General features: G+C 42.6%; 1 long non-coding RNA gene across 1 annotated transcript in view; it reads right to left on the bottom strand.

Moving 5' to 3' along the window:
• LOC114056827 overlaps window positions 1-24,845 on the bottom strand; it is a 45,119-nt gene extending 20,274 nt beyond the window's left edge. Inside the window, exons 1-2 of the long non-coding RNA XR_003571092.1 lie at window positions 24,742-24,845; window positions 24,383-24,431 (exon numbers count right to left, since the gene is read on the bottom strand). This is a non-coding gene — a long non-coding RNA (uncharacterized LOC114056827). The remainder of the gene's footprint in view (window positions 1-24,382; window positions 24,432-24,741) is intronic.
• Window positions 24,846-25,072: the final 227 nt, after the last annotated feature.

Genomic DNA, 25,072 nt, shown 5'->3' with positions numbered 1-25,072 from the left:
GACCTACTGCACGGCACAAACTTCCCTGAATTAATCCCTCTTTGAACTACAGCAGCTCTGTTAGAAAAACACCCCATTCTGATTATAGAATTGGCAGTGAAGCAGAAGCCAGTGTCACCGTGGTGTGCTGTACCGGGGGCCAGGTCCCACTGAAGCCCCTGCTCCTTTCTACCACCAATTTATTCAGTTCTATTCTTTGCCCACTGCTGGCCTTCTCTTCTGCTAGGATGAAGGGCAATTTGGCAAGCCCTTGCTCACTGTAAAAGCACTTACAGATGGCAACTGAGTTTTCATTACCAGGGCTGTGATCTTCCAGACTTTCTCAGTTAAATGGGAAAGAAACAGGCCTTGAGCTTTCTCATAGTCCTCTGAGACTATTTCAGTTCTTAGTATCCTTCTCAAGCTCAGGACCCAGTAGTTGCACCCAGTGACAGATATAAGAGGAGAAGTATCTTCCTGAGAGTACTGTTAAAATCTGCTCTGTAATGTCTGACCACAACATTGCATTAGACTTTCTCCCACCATACAGATTATCCAAACTGTGCTCCAAGTCTTACTTTAATCACTCTTTCTAAGGTTAGCAAATCTCACTGTGTAGACCTGACTACTGATCCCTGTTTGTCTGTAGTAAAACAGATCCTCAAGGTACCTGTTATATGAAACAGCACCTAAGAAAGCACACACACGTTTTCACATACTGAACTTCAGTCTTCTTCAGCATTCACCAGAGCTCACTCTTTCACGAAGCTCTGCAGAAGACTTTGGTGTGGAGCAGAACTCACCTTAGTGCAGGCTTGACTCTCCCAAAATGTCCTTTGTGATCAACAGGGAGAAAAAGCTGCTTTTAGGGTTCATTTCATCCTACCTCTCTTACACAAATATTTTTTGAACAATGAATGACATCTGTAAAGTACCAGTTTCCTTTCACTGACTGTAGTAGAAGCTGCATGTGTCCAAACTAAGATGAACATATCTACATCAGGTTAGGTGAATCTTACCCTTTCATTCTAAATAATACACTGCAGATAAATATAATATAATATGCATGACCTTATTAAAGTGCTCTAGTAGTAAAACACCCAGCACATAAATATGGAAGTGCATACTTCTTTAAATAATGGATTTTAAGTGCTAATTTTGATGTTAGATTCTGCTCTTACATGTGCGTAACAAGACAAGAGGGAGTAAGTTCTCCCAGCTCAACACTTGTGGAAAATAGTTGGGTGGAATCTGTCCCTCCCAAGAAGAGGCTGTTCCCTTCTCCAACACGGTTAGCACCAAAAAATGTGGGTGGAGATCGCAGTCCCTTTCTGCCTAGAAAGGCAGAAGTAGATCACAGTCTAGCAACACTTCTTTATTTTGTGGAATGGCTCATTTGGCAATGACAAAACTTTCCTCAAGAAAACCATATTCCATGGAAGAAGAGCTCAACAAATCTTCAAAAAGTTTTAAAGAGAAAGCTGAATGGAAAGCACGCACAGCCATTTTTCATCTGCTTTTTCTAATGTGCAAATACAACAGTTCCCCACTCCTCCTGGCAGGAGGAGAGGAGCAACCAGCAAAGGAATGCTGATCTCCTAAAAACAAAGAACTTCTCAGAAAAATCAAATGGAAGAGCTGTGCTGCAGCCTGCCTGCCATGCTGACAGACTACACCAGGCATCTGGTTTCTTACCCTGCCAGGCACACTACAGAAGCTGCAGAGAAACTGGTAAAAGCTGCTGTGAGAAAGAGGTAGAATTTGCATGTCTCAGCCCCTGAACATGCATTTCCATGTAGGACTGAGAGAGAGAGAGTCCTCCACGCACTGGTGCCAGGTTTGGCACTGAAAAGGGGCATTTGCATAAGGAAGAAATGTACTGGAGTTTCTACTGTGTTGTTCATCAGCTGCAGAGAGATTGGTGAGACCTGAGGAGGGACAACAGACACAGTGGGGAACAGAGGGAGAGAAGGGAAGAACAGTGTGGCCAGTAGAGGGATGGACTAGATTTTAAATCAGCTTGTCGTCCTACTGTTTCACTCATCTTAGAAAGGACTCTTTTCTCAGCACAGCTCTTTTCCACTTGTCTGACTGTGAAATCCTCTTGAGGAACCTCTCTAAGCTGGAGCTGGTCTCATGGCAGCAGGGAAAACACAGAACATGGCAATATGGATACAGGGCAAGGAGCTGTGTGCTGCCAGGGGCTGTCCAGGCACTGGCAGTGGGACAAGGCTGTGAAACACTATAGTTTGGTATCTTTGGCCCATCTGGAGCTGTAGCAGTCCTGGAATAGAGCTGGACAAGCTTCAGTTTGCACTCACACAACCTCACAGTTAGCAAGCCTGGGCACATTGGAGCTTATCTGCAATGGCCACTTCTCTGAATGTACAGCATTGGTTATTTCCAGGAAAAGACCTTCCAATTAACTTTTTGAAAGATTTGACTGAAGCTGTTCAGTGAATCCTGTATTACAAAGGACATGTTTGGTATCTCTAGCTCTAGCAATTGAGTCTTGTCACTCAACCGCATGACCGATGGGAAGCCAGAAAAGGAGCTTACGAGGCAGAAGGGAAAGTAGAATAAGGGGGACTGACAGATATCAGGTAAATACTGGGGTCCCAGAAAGAAACACAAAAGCAAATCACACTCAAAGTGCACTTAGGAAGGAGAAGTCTGCACAGATCAAAACAGGAAAGCCCATTTTTTGATATAGTTGCAGGGATGGGTGCTGGGTAACCTGTCCCCAGTCAGGGCATGACCACACACTATGAGCAGTTCCCACCCTCTCTCCTCTCTGAGGCAGTTCCATCTTTTTTGGGAACAGGAAAGGCATACAGTCTTTCTTCATCATTGAAAGCTCTTCTACTCACCACTGATCTGTCGGGCCAGATGACACCTAAATAATCCTGCCCAGCAGGGGAAATTGCTGCCAAACAATTAGCAGAGCACCCCAGAATTACGGGGCTTTGTTTAACTTCATCTCCAACAAAATGAAGTTTCATCTGACAGTTTGCTCTTTTCTCTGCAAAAATACTCCAGTACCAACCCAGAGGCAGGGATAAGTCATGTACTGGCCCATTGCCCAGCTTAGCGCTTGGTTTGGCTTCAGCAGTTCAGCTGACACACACATCTCTCTTTGATTTCTTTTCCTCAGCCCTCCATTTCCCCAGAGTCCCTTCCCCTCCTGCCCCACTGCTTTCCATCACCACTCTCCATTCACAGGCAGTGCTGCATGTGATCGCCTGCTCAGGTCACACAGGCCCCTGTTCAGGCTGTGTTGTGCCTCACTCTGCCAGTTATCACCCATAAACAATAAAATAAAAATCAATAGAACTATTGAGCAAGATACACTAGAACCTGACTGGAAAAGAGCAAAACAGTCCAGGGAATAAAGTGGGAGATAATCTTGTCATGTCACATCCAGCTTTTCTACACAGCCATGTGCTGCCTCCTGTAGCAACAACCCAGCCCATTAGACACACTAAGCCTTTCTTTCACCTTTTTAGACACCAGTCATTGATAATCTGTGCAATTAGTGTTAGGCTTATGGTTGGACTCAATGATCTTAAAGGTCTTTTCCAACCTAAATGATTCTATGATTAATCCTGCCTGTCACTACAGCCACATCATATCTGCAGATTGCAATTCCACACAACAGCTGAATATATTGCATAAGAGCAAGAATCTTCTTAATGGATTTCTGCAGTAAGAGTGGAAAACGGGTGTTTCCAGCTACATACATCCTAGTGAAAGGTAATGAACGACACTCCCATAGCATTTTGCTAATAACCTCAAATAGAGTGAAGAGTTCAGCTGGGAGGGGTGATTTTTTTTTTTGGTAAAAGTTTGATGGGCTTTCAGAATCCAATATTTCAGAGCTTGCTCATTGCTAATTAAGGGTTAGTATACTAAATTAGCAGTAAATTAACATTCATTTCTCTGCTAGTACACTAGAGCTGCAGGAAATTACCCAAATTATTCAGGTAGTGACATTCATCACTGGGTGGAATTACTGTAGCTTAAACAAGATTTAGTGCTACTCTGTAGCTAATATTCACAGCTGCAGGAGCAGAGAGGCAGGCTCCCTCATTCACAGCAATTTTGACAGCAGAGATGCCAACACAGGGTAAAATGTTCATCTGAGCTGTTGATTATAGAGGCAAGAGGGCAGGACAGGCCACGCATTGCTGAGAGATCACTGCATGCTTGGGGTGCAAATGGGGAGATGGCACCTGGCTGGTGGCTGCAAGTGACCAAATGCTGCTGTAAAATGAAAATATCGCCCTAAAAATATCTTTGTGCAGTTGCTGGGGATAATTGATGCCGGTGCAGCATTACTTCAAACCAGTCGTAAAGCTCCATCTGTAGCTGCAGCTCTATAGACATTTCATAATTATGTTTAATATTGCAATCCCCTATTTCTAGGGAGGATTTGAGGATCTCTGCACATTTGTCTAAATGATGAGTGTTTTATCTTGGGCTTAGGAGCTTTCCTTCTTCCCTGGGGAATAGCTGACTCTGGAAGTTGCTGCCTGCTTCCACAGGCTCCCCCCACCTCCTTTTAGGTCAAATCAACTCAACCATAGCAGGCTGAAGAAACCAGACAAACTTTTGATGGTCTAGGCAAGAGGTAGTGAGCACCCTTCTGCAACAATGTGCCCATAACCAAGAAGAGACCTTTCCTGATACATCCATTGTCAAAGAGCTCACCTGATGTGCAGATGCCTGGAGCTTGCTGTGTTCCCAGGCCGGGGGTTCCGGTACTTTCGCAAAATTTATGAAGAATGTAAAACTTGCACACTGGGGCTTTCCTAGGCACTCTCTGCTTTGGGGAGGGCAGCAGAAAAGGTATGCAGTCAGGGGAAGTCCCTGTGGGAAATTAGCCAGAGGGAGGGCAGCAGAATTCCTGGGCAAAAAGGAAGGTGGCAAAGGGGAAGATGGAGACTCTGAAGACAAAGCACTGCTTCTTTCTCATTCACTGAAACCATACGTCAAGAATAAAATTCTTTAATATTTGAGGAGAAACTCCTCAGGGATATCACTGTACCCTTTACTATTAAGAACACAGCCACTTTGTAAAATGTGTATGCTTCAATAGACACAGTTATACAGACAACAGGACATATCCCTTTTGATCACAAAGAAGTCCATGTGCTGTCTGAAGCCATGTGCAGAATGGCAGCAGGGGTCTTTACACTCTATTTTTAAATTTTCCAGCACTCAGACCAGGGGAATGAGTTGTTCCCCCCTGGAAATAAAGTCCCAGTGTAAAGCAGGCATGTTTTTAAGCTCACGGATGGAGATTTCAGTTGCCACCACTATTAATTTTCACTCTTCTGGCTCTGTTCCTTGCCTGCTGCTGGCAATCACAGTGGGATCAAGAATGAGTCTCAAAACAGGCGAAAAAGACAGTTGTCTAGTTGTGCTTTTTACATTCTCTCACAAGCAGCCCAAACCAGAGATGATAATGCATATCATAATTAACTAAGGCCCTTCACAAACTGCCTGGGGCAGGTTTTTATAGATACTGGCTTCTGGCTGGACAACTGGCAAGCAGACTTTTACTGCCTGGAAACAAAGGCGTTGCAAAAAGCCAGTAAGTTAAATCAAGGTTCTATTAATTCATTTTTAAAGTCTCACAGGAACATTGTACTCTTTGTCCAAAAATGTTCCAGAGCTTTAACAGCTGCACTGCAAGCACAGGGAGCAGAACAACAGGCTTCTTAGATGTCAGTGTGTGCAGGGGCACTGCTCTCTCCTGTTTTAAATCCACCAGGTTTCACACGAAGCTGGTATCAGCCAACTTTTGTCACTTTTTGTCACTTGCCCTTAAGATGAAGAATCACCAGATTGCTGTACTAGGAAGAGCTACTAACATGAAGAAGCAAATCTCTTATTTGCAGGTAGCAGGAACCCCCTTAACCCCCCACCAGTTTGTCCCTCCCCTACTTTATCCTTCATGGCACAGGGTCCCCACATGTGTGCCCTAATGCTAAGCAGTGGCAGGAGGGAGGAGAAATCCATTTTTGCCATTTTTCAACCACTCTGGGGGAGGCAGTAAGAGAAGAAACTATTTACTTGCTCCTTTGTGACCTGCAATAGAGCTTGAATTTTGCACAGTGCTCTCAGGAGGAGCAGCTGGTGTCTCCTCTCCCAAAGGGATGGAGTTACCTCTTCAGGCAATGTGGAGAGGACAGCAAGTGAACTCAAGTCCCCTAGATCTTTTCTGGCACTGTTTGTCCTGGGGAAGGTATAAGGGTCAGGACTGTTTCTCTCATTACTCATGGCCTCATCTGAGCCCCTGCCTGCCTCACAAAGCCTTCCTGCAGGACCTGGTTACAGAGAGCCTCAGTGGAAAACAGCAAATGACAGCAACTGTTGAGGGGAACATGGGATAATACCTGAGACTACAAGAACAAATGAATAGGGAAACCCAGATGCGTTATTTGGTACTGAAGCTGCGTTATGATGCCATGAGGGGCAGGAGATCCAGCAGCTGACAGTTCTGGGGGGTGACTGCACCCTAACCTGGCCCCATACCCAGCCCCATCCTCGGGAGGGGCAGTAACATCTCACCCCCCAGTTAGCAATGCTGCTCCCCAGCAGCTCACAGAGCCTGTACGTGGGGCTGGAGGTTCACAGTCCCCATTTTGCAGAGAACTGAGGTTTCTGCAGTGACTTCCCCAAGCTCACCCGGGAGATCTGAGCAGAGCCAAGCACAGATCACAGGACTCCTGCACGCCAAGTTACCAGCTCTACATTAGGCTAAACTGCCCTACAAGCATAAAGTGCCTCAGAGCACAGTTTTTGGGCACAGAGTAGGAACTGCACAGAGCAGAGCATCTGTGCCTGTGCTGTACCCCGTGCTCAGCCTGCTCTGACTTTGCCCGTCCATCTGTACCCTCCCCTTTTCCCAAAGGGCTCTCCCAGACCAAACACCACTGCACATTTTGGAAGGATTTCCATCGTGTGGGTATTTCATAGGTGCTTTTAACTTCCTACATTTTCAAAAGAAAAAGAAGAGCAATTAATATCTTGCAATGACAAAGAACGTATGCTGCGACATTGGAAAACGTGCATCATGCTATTAACGAAAGCTGTAGAACTAGTCCATTACAGGGACTAAGTCAAAGTGCCAATTTTTTAATGCTGTTTACCAAATCAAACAGGCATTCTGCAGTCCACCTGTTCCTACTGCCACTGACTTCACAAGAGCCATCTTCTGAAGCCAGAGAAATAATTACTGGACCAATTTATTGATGGCAGCTGGTTTGGAGTGAAAAAGTCCAAAATTTGCAATAATTAAAGACTGTAAAGGATGCAAGCTATTAAGAGGACAAAGAAAGTAAAACAAATCTGTCCAGAATGGGCAAATGGACATCTTCCATGGGAAGCCAAAACCTCTCCTCCAAGCTGATGTACTCACAGTCAACTCACAGGGAAGTCCATAAAGACGGAGTAGGGGAAAACAACAACAATCCAAATTTCTGGACTTTTTAATCTAGGAATTATTGCCCAGCCCTTGCCACTAACACAGAATTCAAAGTGCTGGAGTCAAGCAATGGCCTAGAGACCAACCTGTGCCAGCTGCTTCAAAAGGCCCCGTAAAATCCCATAATGGAGAATTACACACCAGTATGCCTGAGGGATAAGCCGCGTTTAGCATGTGGCCAGAAGTACAAAGGATGAAACTCCATCCCACCTCACTGCAGATGATATTGCTAATCATACAAACGATGCAAATCTGTCAGTCTCAATATCCTACCTTGTGGCAGTGAGTACCACAGGCTAATTAAAACTTAGGTTAAATGCTTCCTATTAAAGCTATTCAATGCATTGACTTCAAATTTAATATTATGTCTCTCTTTCTTATCCAACAGAAGAAAAAGTCACGGCATTGGTGTTTTATTTATATCCATCACAGCCTGTCTCTCAGTGGCACATCCCACGTATTGTCCTCCCTAAAATAAACAGACCTAACCTTTGCAGTCTCTGCTGCATGCAAATCTTCTCAGTAAAGTATTTTCTATGCTTCTGATTAGGTTTGTTGCCCTTCACTGAACCTCTTCTATTTCCTGCTCTATCATTTTTTAATTAGGGTAACCAAACCAAACATGCCTCTCAAGGTGAGGCCACATCACCATCTCCAGAACAACACTGTCATATTTTCAGTGTTGTCCTCTATTCAGCAAATTAATGTCATGCCATTTCATATTTATGCTTTCCTGATCACCGCTCAGACCTCAGCAGATGTTTTCCATTGAGTTCTTTGAGATACATTTTTGTTTTGAAGCTCACCCCATTATACAATCAGCTGTTCCATCCAATTAGTAGTAACTTCCTTTTCCTCACATTGCATTTTACTATCAGTATTTTGATTAATATAGCTTTGGTAAATTCAAGGGAAATTCTTAATCACTTTTAGATTTGATTAAATTTTGGAGCATCAAATTTCAGCAATTTGCTACTTAGTCTTTTTCAGATTATCATAAAATACTGAGTACAAGCTCAAGGGGTGCCTACCATGCAAATGCCTGTATATATAATTACTGAAGCACTCCACAGAGAGATGATTTTCAAAAAATTCATGTATCATAACATAAATAAAAGCCTAATTTATCTTTAAAGCATTTTCAAATCTCAAACATAAACTTTCTGCACCTGCATCACAAGTCTAAAAGAGAGAAGGAGTGAAGTGGCCTCTGTCACTTCCCAGGGTGCATTCACATGCACATCACCAAACCACACAAACCCACCTCCTCCGGCTGCTGTAACACAATTTTCAAGAAAGGTGAACATGACAGCCTTCAAAGGGATTTTAAACAAAACAATGTCAGGAAAGGCTTCATCACCCTATGTACCACACACTTCTATAGCCTGTGAAGAGAAATACCCATCTCAGTGAAATTCAGACCACATAAGGTTTTTGAATTCAGAATGTCTTTTTATAATGATATATTCATGCTCACTGCCATCCTTCAGAAACTTCCTAAGGAGTGGATGCTTCTCTCACACAAAAAAAATGCACTGAATTACTTCAGAGGGAATCAAGTTTCTGAATATCTACAGTGTTCCCACTGTAGATATAAAGAGGTGAAGGGAATTGTCAGCAGTTTCACATCTAGATAGATGTCCCTTTCCAAGGATTTATTCATAGAATCATCGAAGGATTTCTGTGTGAAAGGACCTTAAAAATCAAAACCCCCTGCCATGGGCAGAAACACCTTCCACCTGTCCAAACAAGTCTTGAATTCTTCCAGGGATGGGGCAGCCTCTGCTTCTCTGGGAAATCCATGCCAGTGCCTCACCATCCTCACAGGAAAGAATTTCTTCCTAATATCTAATTCAAACTACTCTCTTTCAGTTTAAATCCATTCCTTTTTGTGCTACCACTACATATCTTTGTAGAAAGTCCCTCTTCAGCTCTCTTGAAGTCCCTTTCAGTACTGTAAGATCTTCCCAAAACCTTCTGTTCTCCATGATGAGCAATCGCAGCTTTCTCAACCTGCCTTCATAAGAGAGGTGTTCCAGCCCTCTGATCATCTTTGTGGCCTCCTCTGGACTCACTCCATATCTTTTTTGTGCTGAGGACCACAGAAGCGGATGCAGCACTGCAGGTGGGGTCTTACAAGAGTGGAGGGGGAGAATCACCTCTCAACACGAAGGCCACGCTGCTGTGGTTGCATCCCAGGACATGGTTGGCTTTCTGGGCTGCAAGTGCACATTGCCAGGTCATGTTGAACTTCTCATCAAACAAACACCCTCAAGTCCTTCTCCTCAGGGCTGCTGTCAATCCACTCTCCACCCCGCCTATGCTTGTGCCTGGAACTGCCCTGCCCCAGGTGGAGGACTGTGCACTTGGCCTTGTTCAACTTCGTGAGGTTTGCACAGGAAAGCCTCTCATGCCTGTCCAAATCCCTCTGGATGGCATCCCTTCCCTCCAGCGTGTTGACCACACCACACAGTTTGGTGTCATTGGCAGACTGGCTGAGGCTGCCCTCAATCCCTTGATCCCTGCAGCCAACAAGAATATTAAACAGTAGTGGTCTCAATATCAACACCCAAGGAAGGCCACTCATCATTGGTCTCCACTTGGGTATCAAGCCATTGACCAGAGCCATTGACCAAGCCATTTCCATAGAGGGAAAGCCATGCTCCTAGCAGAGAAATATTCCCAATATTTCTCGAGAACAGAAATACTGGCAACAGCCAAGGACAAGAGGCATTTTGCCATACAGATAGCTGAAGAGCTCACCACAAATCACTATTTAGTGCTGTGGTTGCTGGCAATGGCTTCTGGGATATTATTAATTACAGGAGTTGATTTAAAAAGAATATTTTCCCCAGCATATGACATACTAAGCTGTCACAAGTTACTTATTTCTAATGAGAATTTCTGCATATTAGGTAAGAGTCCAGAAGCATTGCTGAGTATTATGTGAAAAAGCTGTGTTTCTGCTGGGAAGGAAAAATCATCACATTTTCCAGAGATCAGTTTTCTAGAAAAGAAAAATAGCTACTTTCTTTTTGGGACAAAAGCAATAGTTTCTACCTCAGTTTAAGAATCCCATCTGCTGCGGGCTCTGAGTCATTGGCTTATTAGCAAAATTGTTTGAAAGAAGCATAAATCTGATTTTCTCAGAAACCAAATCTGCACTCAGACAAAAATCAGTCTTCCACTTACCCCTAAATCATGCTCCTTCTCTGTCCTCAGTTCATTCCCACCAACAATGGGTAGCACCTGCTGGCCTGCTGCTGGACAGGCGCTCCCCCAAACCTCCTTCAGCACTTTATCCAGGAGGCTTTATCCTTTCGGCCAGGGCCAGACCCCAAAGGCTGGTGCCTTTCTCCCCAGCACGGAGTCCATCCATACACTGTGATTTCTGGCTTATTCTGCAATTCCCTTTTGGCCCTATGTACAGAGCAACCACATTTGTTTTCCTTTTTCTCCTCTCTGCCTCTCTGACTCCTGAAAACAATATGCTGTCAGAACCCCGTGTTGGTTTGTATCTTTTAACAGCTGTCCCCATTCGGCAGCTCACTCCCTTTTAATGGCACATTTCTCCTCTGCCTTTATGCCGAGCCATTACGCCTTGGATGACCAACACTGAACACTTCTGGGGTCAGGCATGAGATTGCTAGGTTTGCTGGTGTTAATTTCTCAGTTGTTTTCCTGCTGGTGCATAGACACACTCGCTTAGTAAATCATCAGAGCTAATGGGGGAGGGAGTCCAAGGGGGATGATGGAGGCACAATTTACAGGAGGTGTTTATAGCTCTTTCTTCTTTCCTCCATCCAAGCCTGTCATCTGGGGAGGCGGCACATCCTGATCTCTACCAATGCAAGATCAAAGCTTTCCAGGTCTGTCAGAACTCTGAGCCTGTCGCTATCCCTATTTACACATGTTTATTTTTATTATTGTTACCATTAATATTAATTCATCTTGACAGTCCCTGAGCAGCCACATGGGTAAGAACCCTACTCCACTAAGTGCTGTACAAACACAAACCAAAATGACAAGAGCTTACAGCCTCAGGAAAAGCTTGCAACAGAGAAGCTGTTTAAATGCTGGACTTGATTCAGGTTGATTCAGTGTAGACAGAGACATGCTGCGCTGGTCAGGTCATCACAACAGTTTAGGGCCCCACTTCTGTTACACTGAGACAGAATTAGGCACTCAGATGTCTTTGAAGTACAGGCTTTCAGCCTCTGTGCACCTTATTTTCACCGTTAGTGAAAACAGTAGAGGGACTGTTGGGTCCCTCATGACAACCTGCTCCAGGATCTTGATTGTCCAAATTCATCAGTCACTGAAGTACCCAACTCCCCCCAAAGCAGCAAAGTGTTCAAGTACCTGAGGGATTTAGATGCTTGTTTCATTTTGGCAGTGTAATTCCCAAGGTGTGAGATGCCAGGAGCACAGAGTCATCATGTTCACAAACACAGAGGTTTGCTCACAACCAATTCTGTGATAAACAGCACCAAAGGAGATGTGTGCCAAATGCAGTTGGAGTTTTATAGTTGTTCCTTTAGCACCTCTTCGGATTTTGTTTAGTTCACTCCTGCAACAACAGCTGGGAGCAGTATTTCCTTCAAATTACAGAAAGATTTAGTGTTATCTTAATGTGATACAAGTGTAGCCTGAATTATATTTATGAGGAAGCACAATATGTGCTAATGAATAATAAAGACTGTCTACAAGGGTATTAACCTGTCTCTGACTGCTGCTGCTGCTTGAGCCAGCAGTTCTCACCTTCTTAATAGGGTTAGCAAGTCACAAGGGCTCTGCCACTCACTAGCCTCCTCCTACGGGGGCATATTGCAAACATTATCTATTTTCTAAGGTTTCAGCTGGAAAGAGGTCCCTACTTCCAACCACTACAGAACTGAGCTGAAAAAGAGACTTTCTTCTCTGCCAAAGATGCCCTGCAGGATGGCAAAGCCAGCATCTAGACACCAGGGTTGTCCAAATCCACCATCTGAAAACTGATGGTCACAGAAAGAGTTTGGGAAGAGGTTCGGCCCCGGTTTCACTCCAAAAACTGGCAGCAAGTCCAGGATGTAGTCCTTATTTTGCCCTTCTCGGTTTGTCCATCTGCAGTATGAGCGGGCATTTGGCAGAGCGTGAATGTCTGTATCGCTGCTATGGATGTGTGGCTGGTGGAAAACAGAAGTTTAGTGTAGTCAACAGTAAACTGACAGCTGCAATCAAGAATAGCACCAATATGGTTCACTGATTATCTGAATTACTTCAGGGTATCTTAGCAAATCCCTGCAATGTATCACAGCTACCAAAGGAACACATGATTTTATGCAAAGAACATTTTTGAAAGATGCAACAAAAAACCCACTGATACAAATAGCCGAGAAAATGCAGTGCTAATGGATGTTCCTTTCCTTCTGCATTATTTATCTTTCATAAAGTACTACATAAACACAAATGCTCCTACAGAGAGAGTCAAAAATAGCATATTTGACTTATCTGTTTAAGAAATAGTGACATGCATCAACCAAAATGTTTCAACATGGGATTCTTCAGTTTCAACAACTGTCAGAGGGCTCCTGTATTGAAAATTATCAATGCCTTTGACAGATAAAGAGAGGTAATATAGTGACTTGTTTTGATACAACTTGACAGGGGTCTTTTTGACAGTATTTTTCACTGTCAGTCTATTGGATTTGAATTTTAACTGGGGCCTGTGAGAAATATGCTTTTGGTCTTTAGCACTGAATCTCTGCAAATCAGAAGGGCAGTGGGAGTACAGTACTTACCTGCTTTTTATTTGCCATTTTCTACCAGTCTTCAGTTTTAATTATTCCTTTTTAATACCCTTCCCAATTTTTATACTCTTGAGATGTCATAATAAGGCACATTTAAACTATACTTTGCTGCTCCCTTGGCAAGAAGGGACATTTCATACAGCTACACTTGGAAAGGAGCTATTTTCTAAAGTCACAGTGTTCAGACTGACAGTTCAGTTGCATCAAGAGCTCATTTGTTCTGCTCTTACGAGACTGCAGAAACTTAAAAGAAGTTATTAATGTTGATTTTTAAATACCCAAACACTTGCCCATGCAGGAGCTTGTGAGGCTAAGGATCTCTTCATTAAAATTCTTTACACAAACACATCTTACCATAAAAAAATAAATAAAAAAAATAAAATTAAAAAAAAATCAACAAAGGATCCAGATCTGAATTCTCATAGAGCAAAATCAAGACATTTTTTGAAAGAATCACTTAAATTACAAGCTGGGCCTTCATTGCTGCAAAGCTGCACCAAATAGGTGAGGAGCTCTAGGCTTGCTATTGGCAGACATCACCCTTAGACAAAGAAAAGGCAGGTGCAGGGTGAAGAGGATAGAGGGAAATTCCTCATTATTCTGTATGTTGATAACAGCCTCTTTCAATAATTACCATTTTGAACAACATCTCCCACTGAGCGGTCAGTCAAAATCCACTTATTCTGATCCAAGTTATTCGTTCCTGGCAGCGATTTCCACAAGCATTTTTATCATACAATTTATTTCAGCTTTGATATAAATATGTGACCCTGAAGGGTTCAGTATCTAAATATTTATTTGTTTCTAAGTCTAAGTTTACAGTGTAAAGTGTGAAAATTCCCTTTGGGTATAACAATGCTCAAAGAGACAAGGCTGCAAGATGGCTGAAGGTACAAAGGTACAGGAAACAAAAGGCCTTGTATTCCCAACTCATCATTCCATATATGGCTTGAGACAAGAACCACATCCTTGCTTTTGATGTATTGTTGTTGTATATGTTGAGAGCTCAGTTGTGTTTAAATGTAGTACTTCAGCTCCTTTGCTTAACAACACCTGCTAACTTGCTTGACATCTCAAAGAGTTTCTTAAAATATTCTTAAACCTTTGGCATCCCTTCCTGCCCTAGGCTTCATGAATAAAACATTTATCCAGTCAGCAGCTTTAGCAAAGAGGAACAGCCAAGTTCCATCCATCAACGTCAGCAGCTGAATTACTGAGTGATTTCAGATCCTTTAATAACTCTGTTTCTTCATGACTGTGTTGGTAAACAATCAAATAGTGCTGGCACCTGGCTTTCAATGAACATTAACTTTTTTTGCATTATCAAATACTACTAATAGAGCTTGTTGCTGTTATAGTTATTTCAATTAAAAAATGTCTGTAATGCTGTCCACCTTCATGAAAATGCACTGAGGTTTAGTCTTGATTTGTTATGAAGGTCATCGAGAGCTACTCACATTAAACCTGCTGGGACTTTAAAAAAAAAAAAAAAAAAGAGCAAGGATAAATAGAGCCTTTACTTCACATATAATGTGCTTCATTTATCATTGGGATCACCAAGTAGTAATACACTGCCCTTTTGTAAGGTTGTTAATAGAAACTAAGCATTTTGGGGTGAAAAACCAATGATATAAGGCTTCTGTTGTTGTAGAAGTCCAATGAAGCTTGGAGGTCCAAGTACTAATAGGAAATTGCCTACATATATTCAAAAGGAGGTTCCTGGTATGAGCCTCTGTGCTGGGGAGGAGGGGGAATGGGGAGAAGAAAAGTCAGCTTTCTGAAGTGAAAACCTAGTCAGAATGTATCCGAGCACATTTGGTTTGAATTAAATGGATATTCAAGATAAAAATCTTTTCATTGCACTTTACGCTGGCGGAACAGTAGGAAAAGATTTTCCTCACCCTTGGATATAAGCACCAGTTTAGCCTCTAACCAGGGTATGTAAATGGAAAGCCTTGGTATTCAATCCTTTAACCTCTCACACAGGAAGACTATTCGTAGGTATGCAGGAATAACACTCTGAAGTCAAAAGGGTCATCTAAATAAGGATAACTGGCCAGGCTACAGCCCCTGCTCTGCCTTTATTCACTGGGGATTTGTGTCTGGAATGTAAACAGCAAATACCCACAGACACACTGTGATATGAGCATAACTTTGAATATCTGATCCTGCAAAAATGATCCTTCCCATCTCTGGGACAGAAACAATTACCAGCATAGAGTTTGCAGAGGATGAAAACCATGTGAGGTCCCAACAAACAAGAGAAGAGCACAAGCCTCCCAAAGCCCATCTTGATTCTTGCTCCTAAGACTTTTGTGTGCAGGTGAAGGGTGTCGCTGTGGGATCACCCCAGGGACAGTTTGAGGGGTTCTAGTATTTTCTTTCCTCTCTGGGGAGACTTTCCCCAGCACAGCACCAGCAATAGCTCTTGTGTTGCCTTGCTCTGCTGAGCACTTCTAAGCCAGCTTAAAGCAGAGCGATGTGTGCAGAAATATGGGAGGCGTTTTCTTACCTCCCAATACACATTTCCAGCTGGTAGGAAACCACAGGCTGATTGCACCAGAGAAAACGTGTTTTTTACAGGTTTCTGCAGGTATAATTGAGCTCTGTGCTACTGAATTCAAGTGGCACACAGGTAGAGACCAGTAACATTTTCATTTAGAGGCATCTTAGAGCCTCTCCATAGGAAAATAAACAGTCTCTTCAGTAAAATTACATCCAATTAAGCCACAGGTAAATAATTAAGCCACAGGTTTCAGTATTTAAGCTCTTCCCAGTTGCTTGGATAACTGATGTGTCACCATTCTGGATTAAGCTTCTGTAAGTTTTCTCTGTGGCATCTTAAAAATAATAACCAACATTTAGTTATATCTAACTGAAAACTGGCTCTGACTCCTTTGTTGAAATGAAAACAGGTACCACTCCTGAGCAGCACAACTTAGCTCATTCTTTGATTCCCAGAAAGGGTGATTGCAAAGATTATTAACCATGAATGCTCTGGACTGGTAAAACAGAAACCCTTGGCACAGAAAACCAGCTCCAGACCCTTGTCACGCAGTGGGTTTGCAAAAGTGCACATGCTGACTCATGCAGGTGTTGATGCAGGTTGGCTCAGCATGCCAACCAAACCCACTGTCTCTTTTTCCATCTGCTCCTGGATATCCAGGTTTCATCCCCTCTCATGTACTGCACGCATTGCAGCCTCCCTAGGCCCCTTCCCAAAGTCCTGCACACACACACTGGCTTGTGACCCTTTACTGACCGCTTTTGGGGACCACTGGCAAAGGAAAAGGAGGAGAAGTTTCCATCCAGATCTTCTCCCACCTGCACAAAGCAGCCCAGCAAGGGCAAGAGAGCCAGGTGGGCTTTCCAGCGAGACACTGCATGTCCTGCTGTCACTAGCAGAGGTTTTGGGACAGCTTCTCAGAAATCTGCCTCCCCAGACGAGCCATAGACAGGAGGTCCCCCTAGACCTGCTCCAACACAGGCAAGGCTGGGATTAGTCATGGCTTTGAGGGCTGGGGGTTTTTTAAATTTTTATCTAAAAATTGCAATTCTTCCTATGCCCTATTAAATGAAAAACATAGGACCCAATGGAGGTCTTTGCACTGGCTTTGGAGTAACACAGGTGAATATCTATTCTCAGCTTAAAAACAGAAAAAAACCCAAAACAAAACAAAAAAAAAAAAAAAAAAAAAAAAAAAAAAAAAAAAAAAAAAAAAAAAAAAAAAAAAAAAAAAAAAAAAAAAAAAAAAAAAAAAAAAAAAAAAAAAAAAAAAAAAAAAAAAAAAAAAAAAAAAAAAAAAAAAAAAAAAAAAAAAAAAAAAAAAAAAAAAACAACACTCCAAACCTCATTCCATTTTCTTGCTTGATCCCCAGGCTCTGAAACTGTAAATACAAACTACACCTCACTCATTTGAAATCTGCAACCTCTCCATCATAAACCAATCTCCAGAGAAATTAGTAACTATTTTTCTGTGAGGGATTTCTTTGTTCTGTTGGTCCATTTTAAAGATTGTGGATTACACAACCAGATATGTGGGTAACCCTTTTTTTTTTTTTTCCCAAAAAAAAAAAAAAAAAAAAAAAAAAAAAAAAAACAGAAAACATATTAGAAAAACAGTTCCATCTCCCCTATCTTGACATCAGCTGCAGCTGAAATGCCCAAGGCAAAAAATCCTTTGTCTTGAATTTTAAAAAAAAGTCTGTTTTTTCCCCCATATCCCCACTGAAACATGTTTCACACTTCGCTACTGGAAACACACCCTGCAGACATTTACATCACAGGCTTTGTTATTATAAGTTATAGCAAAAGACAAAAAGAACAAGGTTTTGTAACCAGAGGGCAAATATCACAACTGCTAATTTGTTAGGGGGTGACATTTCTGATAATGCTGTTTTAGTCGAGCTACCATTCCATATTGTAATTTCATTATAGCATCCTATCACAGCACTTAATAGGAGGGACACACATGAACAGATCTATTACCTAAAACAAACAAAGATATTAGGAAACTTCTTGGGACTGAGTTGTATATTGACTTCTGGTCAGCATTTCCAGAGAATTTCATTAAATTTATGTCATCAAAAAACATAACTTATGGACCTTCTGAACAGGAACTCATACCAGCAGGAGTAACAATTGTTTTTCCCCGTTTTGTGATTTATCATCCATTCCATTACATGCTACATGGACTGTCATTTTTCTTTAAATGTGTTTGATAAAAGAGTTCTTGTTCTACTAGGTCAGGTATTATTATTCACTAACATTATGTACTAACCACCATGAACGCCAGCAGCAGCTGCAGAGCTGTTGCTGAACATCAGAGTTAGCACTGGGCTTTTCCCTGCCACACACTGGTCCCATAAAATGGGGGAGAAGCTGCACAGGGAGCAGCTCCCCATTCCTTCCCTGTGCCAAGCAGGACACGTGCACTGTCACAGCCGATAGCACAGCACGAGGCTGCCGTGAGTAGAAAACAGCTGTGCCTCTCCACAACACAGCCCATCTAAAAGATTCAAGGCTGCATTTGCTCCCCACTGACCCCGTGGCTGGTTGCCACTCTCGCAGGTCTGCGCCTGTAATTGCTCCATGTCAATCCCCCTCTCGCACCCACAGCCAAGATCTGCCCTACCCAATTTCCCAGGGATTGTGCTGCACAGCGGTGTCACCGGCACTGCCCTGAGCATGATGCAAGGAATGAGACATGCTCTTGCCACCCAGCAGCCCTCACACAGCTAAGCCAGCAGCAGAGGCAGCACTGGGGCTGAGGAACTGCCCCTTTGCATCCTCTGTACCAGCAAGTGGCCTGGGAGATCAGCATAGCAGAGCTCAGCAAAAGCACGAGCCTCTCTTTGCACTGTTTGCCAGTTCTTACATGGTCCCTTATCTTCTCTTAATTATCCAGGCTATTTTTACACAGTTTCTCCCCCCATTTCCTAATTGCCTGAACTTATTTTCCTGATGGTTTTCTGTAGATGAATTTCAGGAGCTCAGTATTTCAGGCAATTTCCAGATGTAATTAACACCACCACTCCCCTCATTAGGGAGTGGCCTACTTTCTCTCCAGCACTACCATACCTCTGAAAATGTTTGGAAGAGGTCCTTATTATCCTCCCCATAGCTCTTTGGCTAACTTGACTCCTGTGAAGCCTTATGCTTCACAGGGCTCTCCTCTCCCTGCCTGCAGCTGAAAAATACATGCTGGAGTCCCCTCCACTTCCTGCTTTCCATCTTAAATTTCTGCACTTGGTAGTTGTAGCTCCCAGTCCTGGATGAAGAGCTGTGGTGCCTGTCCCAGTATACAGTCAAGTCCCATTCTGCCACTCATCAGCAGTCAGGGTACCCAGCTGACACTGCTCTAGGTGCTGCTCAGACAGGTGAGAGTGATCCCATCCCAGGCAGTTTGCAATCAGTTCAGAGAAATCAAGGAAGGATAATAATGGTCTTGGAAATTCTGGGTACTGAGGCACAAACACACACAGCCTACAGCAAGCCTGGATTTACAGCTCAGTTACAAACTACCTTTTTCTTTTAAGTACCCAAGTGTATCTCCTCCTTTCTACTCAAGCTGAACTCCTCTTGACTTCAGTAGGAGTTCTTCAAGTAAGAGGAGGTGATTTGGCATAGCAGACTGGACATCCTGGTACTGGCACATCCTAAAAACCCTCATTTAGGAACCAAAACCAAAGGCTTGTTTCCAGAGCTAACCCATCGAGAGCCCACATAGGAGACTAAACTTAATTGTCTGTGGCTGTTACAATATCAGATAACCCCTGCAGAGGTAAACAAGCAAACTTGAGAGATTAATATTTTCTTTGATATAAACTTTGTAAGATGCTCTGTTGTCAAAAAGTCCACAGAGATTACTTGTGCTGTAGTAGGAGGCACTTCATTTTCCAGAATCTATGACCCAGCAGAAATTACTGTCAGCTCCCCAACCAGCTGAGGGGTATCGATTCCCCTGTTACTACAGCAACCCATTAGTTATTAGATCGTGTCTCATATGCAGTGACTAATCTGCCTCAGCGAGGTCTCGGATTTTGACACTTCTTCATTCTAATCTTTAATTAGTTTATTTGATGTGGCCTGCGCGTTTTATTTTTATACTAAGTAGTTATTGAAAATACAGTCAAACTGAGCAGAGATCAAAGGAGCAAAACCAGTAGGCTGTCAACTAAACTAGTTATGCAAAATAATAATAAGTAAAATAAAGTAGAATGCCATATCAAACATGTAAGCCAGCTTCACTCAACACTCCTGAAGTTGCACAGAAATCAACCCAGGACACTCTTCCATCCCCAGACTTCACTTGAAACATAAGTGCCCCTGGTGTCACCTCCTTTGTATCGCCCCCATCTCAGTGATTACATCAAAAGACTAGGAAGCTTTCACCAGCAACTTTATCAACTTCCTGTGATACTTTGCTTCTCAAAGAGGAAGAGAGTTTGAGAGGTATCATCCCTTTACACCAAAATAGCCAGAGACTGGGTATCTTTTTATGGCTTATCCTGTCTCTGATGTCAAGTGAATAGTCTGCACAACAACCCCAACCTGGGCAGAGGAGCAGCATACTGCAGGTTTTGGCCACAAACATAAGCAACTTTATGTCACAGTCATTAATAAGCCGCCATGTAACCTGACAAAAAAATCCCAGTACTAAAACCAAAAAACCTCAACATTAATTCAGCAAGTTATTCATAGTAAAAAATAAACAAACAAAAACCCGAAAACAAAACAAAAACACACCACCACAAAACGCAAACAAAAACAAACAAAAATGAATTTATTTTTAACTGAGGTGCCATAATAACAACTTTTTACATCTCCTTCTCCTATGTTGTAATTAATTAGAAATAAAGTTCCAAGTGGAGTCCTTCCCTTCCAGATTTCCTATTATGGGGTAGAAAAAAAGAAAGCAACTTCTTTCCCATGCAATAAAATCCAGTTATGTCTACTGACTGCAAAGGAAGGGCAATCTCTGAGTGTCTACCACAGGAAAGTTTCATTACATCAACAGTCTGTACCTCTCTTGGTGTTTTTCAAGGAAATCACACACCCCTTGCACATCTGTACAAAATCGATGACAACAGATCAGTGTGCCAGGTCTGCTGTTCTACTGAGCACCAGCAGAACATCAGGTGTAACATGTCCAGTTACTGAAGAGCAGATGATGAGGACTGTCAGATGAACTGACTTCAGAACCACTGCCTTAACATGCAAAGAGCAAGCTCTAGCTAATGCCTTTCCAGGAAATGCCTCCCTTGCCTTTCACCTACAGAGGTTTAGGCACAAAACACCCACCAGATTCTTGTGCACTTAAATGGACGAGCACGTAAAACCAATGTCCCTCCATAGGTTTTGACTCTGCTCCATCTCCAGATGTCAGTGTCCACAGGTCTCAGGGACATGTTTGAATTTACACAAGCAAGATGTACTTAGTAAACGGATGAAAAAATTACCAAATCATGCAATAAGGGGAAGTTTTGCTTTAGCCTCATTTGATAGCAAACTGTGGATTCATGCCATGGCTCTTCCCCAACTTCGACTCAAGTAGAAGAAAAGGATGCCAAAGAAGAAAGGCTTAGGGTAAATATCCAGACATCTGACTGCATGCATTTTCATTGCTTGGTATGGACCAGGCTGGAGGGCAGCAAAGGTTGCAAATTCAATCAAGGGACTGTTTCACCAGTATCCCCAGTATTTAAATTTCACAACGCTGAAGAGGTAGGAAGGGAACATTTAGATCACTGGCTCACCAGTCCCAGATCACTCTGTTTTGCACCATCTCCAATGCCTCATTCAGTTTCAAAGGCCTCAAATAGGTATGACGTGAACAGACTGAAATAGAACAGAATTTGGAATTATCTTAATCTACACGATGCAGCATGGGAGTGTACGTACATGTGTGCCAGCAGTTTTCCAAAACACACCCACTTTGATCAATTAGAAAATTGACCTAGTACGCTCAACAGAATGGCTTGAGTTAGCCCAAGTAACCCATTTGTGTTATCATCCATCTTGAACAATTCCCTGGATGCAATTCATGGAACTGCAGACCAGCTATTAAATCACAAAGCTGCTCTCCTGAGAAATCTATCCCAGACTGAGCTCATAGCAAGAAGGAACAATCAAACACTCCACCTATAAGCAGCCAAGCTGGGCATACACGATTACCTAAAAGGAAACCTGTAGGCACATCGGATTTGGTAATAAACTGCATTGTATTTTAATATATTGAGATATACGCCACTTATAAGAGGTGGACAGACACACTAACAAAACACAAAAGGAAATTGCTCATCACTCCTGGTGAAGATGTAGTAAAATCTTAAGGTAAAGCAAGATGCAGTTGCATCAATAAAATAACACTTAGAAAATTGGCAATTAGGAATTGGCATTTCACATAATTAGGAATACAATTATGGAATGTGATTGACCAGTGGAAGCACCCAAAGAGATAAGTCATTGCTCCTCATGCTCTTCATTAAGAAGATGGAGAGTCAGAAGTGATCAGTACTAATACACTTACAAAACAGACTAACTTACACTTTCTGACAAGGTATTTCATAATACATGCATATACATAGTCATACATACCTATTTCACCATAGGTAAGGGAGACTTTCAGTTCAGATTTTTTTCCATAAGCCTAATATTGCACTTATGAGTAACTCAGCCTCACAGGTAAAAATCTGATATCTGAGGCCTTAATTTGAGGCATAGAGGAAGATCCTAAATCTGTCCCCTGTATAACCCTAACTCCTGTGTCCCATTTGGGGAGTAAGTACTGATGCTCCCGTCCTCTGAGATTTCCCTTCCAAGAGCCTCCATTTCTTCCCAGTGCAGGCCAGGAGAAGCAGTCTCCCCAGCCCTTTCCTATGCTAAACACCTTCTCAATTTCTTCTGCAGTCGATGGGAATGCAATAGGTCCCACAAATTCTCTAGGAGGTCGTAGCTCGAAGCCCAAAGGCCCAGCCTTGTTAACACTATACAGCTGAACACAAGGCGTGTCAGCCATCCCCTGGAAGTCTGTTTTATTTAATTACCACTGTTAACTGTCTAAGAGGCTGTTATCTTAGGAAGGTGAGGTGGAGAAGAGAAGCAGTGTAGGAGAGAAGGCTTACAAACAATCTCTACACATTAGCTGGGTGATGAATGAGAAAGCAGAAGAGACACTGCAGCTAAGTACCAGCTCCTGAGTCTTTATACACCATTACCTAAGCAGTTACCCACAAATAAAGCACAGTCTATGCTCTTCTGTATATCATATTGCACTGTAGCATATGAATAATCTGATATGCCTGTAAGCAGAGTCGAGATTCAAGAATATTAAGAAATTGCACAGATACGGTAATAATAAAACAAAATTCCTAACCAGAGAAAAACCAGCTGTGTGTAATTCATTATGTCACAAGACTGTCATGTTGCTCAACAGAAAAATATGCCTTTTGCCTGGCTTTGATCAGACCCTTCTGCTGCCAGGAATCACACTAAAGCTACAGCAAAATATAAATTATCCTTCAGGACATCATACATTTGTCTTGTAAACCTAACCTAAATTTAGGCACTTCTGAGAAGAAAGCAACATGGATTGCAAATGTACATACACTGGTAGTGAAGTGACAAAACTACATACAGTTGGACACTACTGTGCTGGAGAAGAACACCTCTGAAGCACAAGTTCTGGCAGCATCAGCAGTAAACATGTCTGTGGGCCACATCCTCACACTGGTACCGATTAGTGTAATCCCTTTACTGCAGGGCAGCTCTGAAGAAAAGCTCCAGAGAGGCATGTGGTTTAACAGTGCCCATGTGCTAAATGAGGACAAGAAACAGTGGTAGGAAAAGGAACGAGACTGTAGCAGCCAGTTTATCATACTTGAACCAAGGACTTGCTCGTTTCACATGCTGCCCTTCACAGCTGCCATGCCTTGGAGGCCTTTTCTTTGCTCAGAAAAGCTGTGCACCTCCCCCCATGCTGGCTGGCTGTGCTCCCATCAGTGCTGTACGGAGCACTAAGGTCAATACGCCTGTAACCATAAATACCAGAATACATTTTGCTAATGATCAACCATCGTCACTGAGCAAAGACAAATGTGTGCACCGCAAACTCCGAGAGCGCCACAGCATTGCTTTTAGGGGAAAGAAATGCACTGAAGAACCCGGACTTCTTGTCCCTGGAAATAAGCCATGTCTTCATGGCCTAGCCACCTCTATAAATACAATGAAGTATGGTAAATACATCTGGGATTACATTAGACACTGAGCAATTTGGGAAGATTGGTCGACTGTGGAAATCCAAAATGGTCTCACTAAAGCAGCTTAAGTGGTACTAGCTAAGCAGGTTTGGAGCCCACATTTCAATGCACAATACCATTTTATATGGGAACTCACTTTGCAAAACTGTCTAGGCTCAATGTCCATTACTAGACTACTTGCTGATTTATTGTGTCATAAATTGGAACTTCTCCTAGTGCCCTTTGTGTTGATGATGTCATTTGAAGATCACTTCTCTTTATGGTTGGTACATGCAATAAAAAGATTTAGTGTTTATATGTCTCCACCAATGGCTCTTATGCACAACCTTTTAAGATCCAAACGGAGTGGGATTCACCTCACCTGACCAACATCCCAAAGCTAGGCCAGCTTTGCTATATAGGTTCTTTTTCTAGAGAAAACAAGAAAAAAGAAGAGCCATGTCCAAATCATGAGTCTTTCCAACTAGCTCAGCCATCTACTTGATGAATCCAAACCAAAATTAAGTTACATACTTATCTGACTATGCTATGTTCAGTGCAACAGGATAGACTTATCCACGCTAGAGAGACCTCTACCCTGTAAGCAACGTAATTTAGAAGGGGAAGGAGGACTGGTAAGTGTATTAAGATGGCACATGTCCACCCTATGTAAATGTTTATAACTGATTTAATCCAATTTGTATGATTATTAATGAGATTTTCCCTTCAAGCTTCACTTACCCTGGAGACACAATGAAACAGAAATAAGTGAAAAGACCTGAACTTGAAACATTTATGAGATGAAATCACATCACAATTCTCAGCTTTCTGCAGATGCAAGCCCTATAACAAGCAGAGAAAAGCAGAGGAGGTGGATCAATCCCAGTCGTTCTCTGACTCCACATGTGCACTACTCCTGCCTCACTGAGCTTTGGGGTAGTAGTGCCCCAGGAAAGGTTTAACCTTTTGACACAGCAACAAGAGTTCATCACAGGCATGACAAAAATCGAGCCACCTTGTATCACAGCCACCACTGAGCTCAGCTTCAGTTGCAGTGACACCTCTGCCTTCA

Source organism: Empidonax traillii, unplaced genomic scaffold (assembly GCF_003031625.1).
Source record: "Empidonax traillii isolate 1590-97213 ecotype Southwest subspecies unplaced genomic scaffold, ASM303162v1 scaffold104:size2570737, whole genome shotgun sequence".
Classification (NCBI taxonomy): Eukaryota; Metazoa; Chordata; class Aves; order Passeriformes; family Tyrannidae; genus Empidonax; species Empidonax traillii.
This window is presented reverse-complemented; position numbering and strand designations above follow the sequence as displayed.